General features: G+C 35.4%; 2 pseudogenes; one reads left to right on the top strand and one right to left on the bottom strand.

Annotated features, from left to right (window-relative positions):
* Positions 1-414: 414 nt before the first annotated feature.
* Positions 415-533, bottom strand: LOC148508761 (5S ribosomal RNA; annotated as a pseudogene).
* Positions 534-5,244: 4,711 nt separating this feature from the next.
* Positions 5,245-5,363, top strand: LOC148508760 (5S ribosomal RNA; annotated as a pseudogene).
* The last annotated feature ends 1,825 nt before the right edge of the window (positions 5,364-7,188 follow it).

Below are 7,188 nucleotides of genomic sequence, written 5' to 3'. Positions count from 1 at the left end.
CTAATAGCACAAATCAAGAACATGCTGAAGTATAATTGGATTTTGTATATTATTGTAATAAGAGGATAATATGAGAAATAGCAACATTTATATTTTGGAGCATCATGATTTTGTTAAAAAATGTATATATAAAAATATATTCATATAGTTGATAATAGTTGTTCAAGGACCAGGATGAAAGACTTTTTCTTTTTTATGTGGAATAGATGAAGTAAAAAATAAAAAATAAATAAATGAAATAGGGTCAATATGGTGAAATAAAGTCAATATTCCATAATGCAGATTAGTCAGCAGAGGGATCTTCATTCTTATTTATTTATTTATTTTCTAATATTCCATAGATCTTCAGCTCGTATGTGGCCCATAGTCCTTAAGATGGACTGAGTGGCTAATGTACGCCCTACTATGGATATTAAACTACAACACTGAGTATTCCCAGGTGGTCTCCCATCCAAGTACTGACCCAGCCCAATTGTGCTTAGCTGCCAAGATCAGACAAGATTGAGCATTAGTACAATGGTAAAGTTGTAGGTACTAGAATCAATATCCACAGCTACCAACTCATCCATCATAGGAAAGGGGCAATTTCATAACTTTCGTTAAACCCATTTGGAGCCATTGTGTTAAGTTGGAAGATCCAAAACATTTCACTCCGCGAAAGTTTGTTGCTAAGATCTCCACCTCGTTCTCCCAAAGTCACATGTTCAATTGCTTTAAAGGTGAGTTCTTCAGGGTTAGAAGCATGATGCGTAGTAAAGTGTCTAGAGACCGCATGTCCTTCTACTTTATTCTTTATGTTGCGAATATGCTCTTGAATCCTTATTTTTAGGGGTCTTTTTGTTTTCCCTATGTATTTTAGACCGCATTTACATTCTAATAAGTATATGATTGATGTAGAATTGCAGTTCATAAAATTCTTAATTTTAAATTCTTTTGAATCATTGTAGTTACAAAAGACTTTTCTACGTGGATGAAGATATCTGCATATGTTACAACGGCCACATTTATAGCATCCTTGACAGGGGGGCAGAAGATCATTCCTTGTGTGGTTAATGTCTCTGATCATACTTGGCGCCAGGGTATCTTTAAGGCTTTTACCTTTTTTGAAAAGGACAGTGGGTTTAGGGGGTAGGATGTCCTTGAGTACTGAATCCATAAGTAGGATGTTCCAATGTTTTTGTAAACATCTCTTGATCTTGTTCTCGTGTCCGTTATATGTAGTGACAAAAGGTAAAAAGTTTTCTTTATTGGTACTCTTCTTGTAATTCAGTAACTCAGCTCTCTTGAGTCCTTCTGTTTTTTTCAGCTGCCTTAGTCAAAATTTCTACTGGATATTCTTTCTTCTTGAATCTTTCAGTATAGAGATTAATCTGTTCCTTGCAATCACTTTCTCTAGTGCAGTTCCGCTTTATTCTGTGGAATTGGGAATATGGAATATTGTTCTTCCATTTCTTTAGATGTCCACTCTTGTAGTGTAGATAACTATTTGTATCTACCTCCTTGATGTATGTTTTGGTGATAACTCTCCCGTCCTCTTGATTCAAAACTAAGTCCAGAAATTCAATCAAAGTGTCGCTAAAATGGGATGTAAATTTCAAATTCATTTCATTCCTCTCAATATAAATTAAAAACTGTTTAAAATCCTCCTCCGATCCATTCCAGATTATAAGAATATCATCAATATACCTCTTGTACATAATAATTCTATTCTTGTAAGGATTATTGGTATAGATGTATTCTTGTTCCCACTGCCCCATAAAAATATTGGCGAAGCTTGGTGCAAAAACAGTACCCATTGCAGTGCCACAAATTTGACGGTAAAACACATCTAAAAATTTAAAATAATTATGATTGAGTATAAAAGTCATAAGATCACATAAAAACTTGCGGTGTATAGCATCCATTAGTACATCTTCTTCCATGATTAGTCTACATGCATTGACACCTTTAGTGTGCTCAATGCAAGTATATAAGACTTGTACATCAATGGTGATCCATTTATATGTGTCTTTCCATTCAATCTTTTCTAGATGTTGTAGAAGATTTGTGGTGTCCTTTAAGTAAGACTCTAGTTGTACCACGTATTTCTGCAGGAATACATCCACGTACTCTGAGAGATGGGACGTTAGTGAATCTATACCTGCTATGATGGGTCTTCCTGGTGGATCTATCAGGGATTTATGGATTTTGGGTAGAAAATAAAAAATGGGGGTGGTGGGACTAGTTGTCATCAAGTACTGATATTCCTCTTTGCATAGGGTTCCCTCACGGAGACCCCGCAAAAGGAGTACTCTAAGTTCCTCTGTGTATTGTTCCAAGGGATCTTGTTGCAAGATGGCATATGAGATCTTGTCCCCCAGCAGTCTGCTGGCCTCTTTTAGATAAGCTTGTCTTTCCATGATAACTAATCCCCCCCTTTGTCAGCTTGTTTAATAATTATTTCCTTATTTGCCTGTAATTCTTTAAGAGCATGTTTTTCTTTGTTACTAAGGTTCTGTTTAGATACCTTCGTAATATCTGAATCACATAGCTCTCTTTTGACCTTTTCATAGAAAATTTCTATGTGGCTACTCTTAGATTCCAAAGGATAGTAGGTTGACTTTCCTTTTAGTCCAGACTTCGACATAGATTCAAAGTTTTTTATGGGTGCCGTCTCTTTCCTAATCCAATGTCTTTTTAAAGTGAGTTTTCTCAGATACTTATTTAAATCTATGAATATTTCAAATTTGTTCATACTTGAGGTAGGTGCGTAATTAAGTCCTTTGCTTAGTAATTACATTTCTGGCTTAGTAAGTGTATGTGTGGAAAGGTTAAAGATACCAATGCTTTTGAGATCTATTGGAGGGTCCTCCTTTTGAATGTTCTTCCTCCCATTGCCCCATTTTCCTCTCCGTTTCTTGTTCGTCTTTTTAGCGGTGATGCTGTTGTAGTTGTTTCTCTTAGATTGTGGTTCCCTGGGTCGTAAGTTGTGGTCAGGCCAGGTGATAAAAAAGAATACTCAGTATCACTAGTGGAGTTGAATCTTTGAAGTGTTGAAAATCTATTCCTTGTATCCGTCTTAAATCTAGCTACTGGTCTTGTGTCTTCATCCCTGGGATCAGGCTGGTTTCTTCGTGGCATTTGTTTCCAAGGTTGTTCCTCTTTATTCCAGTCTTTTCGTCGTGTCTGATTGGTAGTAGTAAATCTACTCCATTGTTTGATTTTGTTCGTGGCATAATCCTGTTTGTCTCTTAGGAATTTTTTCTCCTTGCCTTTAATGACCTGCTCTTCTATTTTCTCTAACTTCTTAATGAGAACTTTCTCATTCTCTTTATAGTTCTCCTCCATTTTATATTCCTCCATGGTTGCTTCTTTAATTTTGATTTCTTGTTCAAGTTGGATCATAATATCTTTTTTCTCACAAATAATCAGCTGCATTAGTTCAATAGAACATTTATGTAATATTTTGTCCCATTTCTCAATAAAACTTGTCTTATCTAGTCCAAAAGTTGGATTTTTTTGGATTCTAAGACCTCTTGGTATCCTATCAACTGATATATAATGTTCCAAACCTTTGATGTCCCACCAGGCTTTGATTTCTTTAGTTAAAAGTTTTTCCATATCCCAAAATGTATTATCCAAATTCTGTGTTTGGAATTCTGGGAGGGGGACATTACTACTTTCATTAAAAATCCTCTGACATAAATCATGCCTCCTATTTGCTCGTTCATTAATTCTGAACATTTCTGTATATTATAAGGCTCTTATCCAGGGAGGCTGCCGAAGCACAATAACCCAAAAGCAGATTTATTATTACACAAAAGAAGTGTCGGCGCCAACTTGGAATTAGTACAGAGGATAAATAGTGTATAAAATATATATATATATATATATATATATATATATATATACGTACTCCCTTAGTATAATAGGGTGTCAGCTATGCCCAATGTAAAAGGACTTGTGGGGTAGCCCTTACAAGTGAAATGTTATAAGTGTATAGGTGATGAGCGACTGACGTATATCTGTGCAATAATTAATAAAATGTGCAATTCAACCAACAAAACATGATACACACAGTCCTTACAAGAATAGAATTATTATGTACAAGAGGTATATTGATGATATTCTTATAATCTGGAATGGATCGGAGGAGGATTTTAAACAGTTTTTAATTTATATTGAGAGGAATGAAATTAATTTTAAATTTACATCCCATTTTAGCGACACTTCGATTGAATTTCTGGACTTAGTTTTGAATCAAGAGGACGGGAGAGTTATCACCAAAACATACATCAAGGAGGTAGATACCAATAGTTATCTACACTACAAGAGTGGACATCTAAAGAAATGGAAGAACAATAATCCATATTCCCAATTCCACAGAATAAAGCGGAATTGCACTAGAGAAAGTGATTGCAAGGAACAGATTAATCTCTATACTGAAAGATTCAAGAAGAAAGAATATCCAGTAGAAATTTTGACTAAGGCAGCTGAAAAAACAGAAGGACTCAAGAGAGCTGAGTTACTGAATTACAAGAAGAGTACCAATAAAGAAAACTTTTTACCTTTTGTCACTACATATAACGGACACGAGAACAAGATCAAGAGATGTTTACAAAAACATTGGAACATCCTACTTATGGATTCAGTACTCAAGGACATCCTACCCCCTAAACCCACTGTCCTTTTCAAAAAAGGTAAAAGCATTAAAGATACCCTGGCGCCAAGTATGATCAGAGACATTAACCACACAAGGAATGATATTCTGCCCCCCTGTCAAGGATGCTATAAATGTGGCCATTGTAACATATGCAGATATCTTCATCCACGTAGAAAAGTCTTTTGTAACTACAATGATTCAAAAGAATTTAAAATTAAGAATATTATGAACTGCAATTCTACATCAATCATATACTTATTAGAATGTAAATGCGGTCTAAAATACATAGGGAAAACAAAAAGACCCCTAAAAATAAGGATTCAAGAGCATATTCGCAACATAAAGAATAAAGTAGAAGGACATGCGGTCTCTAGACACTTTACTACGCATCATGCTTCTAACCCTGAAGAACTCACCTTTAAAGCAATTGAACATGTGACTTTGGGAGAACGAGGTGGAGATCTTAGCAACAAACTTTCGCGGAGGGAATTGTTTTGGATCTTCCAACTTAACACAATGGCTCCAAATGGGTTTAACGAAAGTTATGAAATTGCCCCTTTCCTATGTTGGATGAGTTGGTAGCTGTGGATATTGGTTCTAGTACCTACAACCTTACCATTGTACTAACGCCCAATCTTGTCTGATCTTGGCAGCTAAGCACAATTGGGCTGGGTCAGTACTTGGATGGGAGACCACCTGGGAATACTCAGTGTTGTAGTTTAATATCCACAGCAGGGCGTACATTAGCCACTCAGTCCATCTTAAGGACTATGGGCCACATACAAGCTGAAGATCTATGGAATATTAGAAAAAAAAAAAATAAATAAGAATGAAGATCCCTCTGCTGACTAATCTGCATTATGGAATATTGACTTTATTTCACCATATTGACCCTATTTCATTTATTTATTTTTTATTTTTTACTTCATCTATTCCACATAAAAAAGAAAAAGTCTTTCATCCTGGTCCTTGAACAACTATTATCAACTATATGAATATATTTTTATATATACATTTTTTAACAAAATCATGATGCTCCAAAATATAAATGTTGCTATTTCTCATATTATCCTCTTATTACAATAATATACAGAATCCAATTATACTTCAGCATGTTCTTGATTTGTGCTATTAGCCAGGGCCCGCTCCCTATGCATATCTTTTATGAATAGATTCACTAATCTGTCCCCCTTTGAATTATCATCTGTTTACGTGACGATGGCATCCCGGTTACTATGACAACTGGAATATGAACAACAGGAAGGAGACCTGCGAGCGCCAATCAAAGTGCCAGGCGGGGAACAGATCAGGTGTTACGGCCGGAAGAGGATGGGAGCTGGAGATAGCCTGAAGTACCTGCCGAGATGAGCCGAATTGTACTAAGACTACAGCCGCGTATAGACTTCTACAAAATGGCGGATGCTATATCATGAATGAAGACATACTTATTGAATGGTAGAAAGGATGTGACATCAGCAACTGGGCGGAAGTAGGAACGGAGACTGGCAGACTTCTTTGCACAATCGGGGGCATTGAGTCACCTAACAATATACAGGATCATATATTAGATTTATGGACAGTCCACCAAGGTTGTTTCACGATATATCCATGTGTTATTAAATATGTTTTAATTGCCTCATGCTAAGAGCGCACTTCCGGAAGTAACCAACCGGAAGTGATGCAAAAAGTTGGCCCTAATGAGACAATTAGAATCCTGTATCAAAGAGTATAAAAAGTGGCAAACCCTGTTCACTAGCACCCCTTGATGAAGTCCCCAAATGGATGAAACGCTTTGGGATAAGCCACCATTGCCTGAAATGAACCTTTACAGATAAGCTTTGCACTTTTACTCTAAACTTCCTTTTTTAAGAAACGAGTCTGAAACTTTTTAACTTGTTTTTTATAATTGTTTTTACTCTTTATTAATTCCTCTGTGATACTGGTTTAAAATGTTTTAAATATTCAAGTATATATATTCTGCTCGCTTTTTATATTGAATTGTACTTTTAGAATATTTATTAGCACTTTTTGCACACTGTGGACACGTTAATAGTACACTTTGTGCCTATCTAAGCAATATCTCTATATATGTCTATTTTGTGTGTATATTTTATTATTATTAAATTGTGATATATTTTTTTCATACATATATACTCTGTGTATCATGTTTTGTTGGTTGAATTGCACATTTTATTAATTATTGCACAGATATACGTCAGTCGCTCATCACCTATACACTTATAACATTTCACTTGTAAGGGCTACCCCACAAGTCCTTTTACATTGGGCATAGCTGACACCCTATTATACTAAGGGAGTACATATATATATATATATTTTATACACTATTTATCCTCTGTACTAATTCCAAGTTGGCGCCGACACTTCTTTTGTGTAATAATATATATATATATATATATATATATATACAAAAAATGCCCTTATCTTGCGCTAAAATGGAAATAAGAGTTGCTGCACCTCAAAAGATCCCGTGTTATTGGGAACACAAATTACAATACACAATTAATACTTAGAGGGCGCATAAA

This window comes from Taudactylus pleione, unplaced genomic scaffold (genome assembly GCF_031769625.1).
Source record: "Taudactylus pleione unplaced genomic scaffold, aTauple2 ptg000347l, whole genome shotgun sequence".
NCBI lineage: Eukaryota > Metazoa > Chordata > Amphibia > Anura > Myobatrachidae > Taudactylus > Taudactylus pleione.
This window is presented reverse-complemented; position numbering and strand designations above follow the sequence as displayed.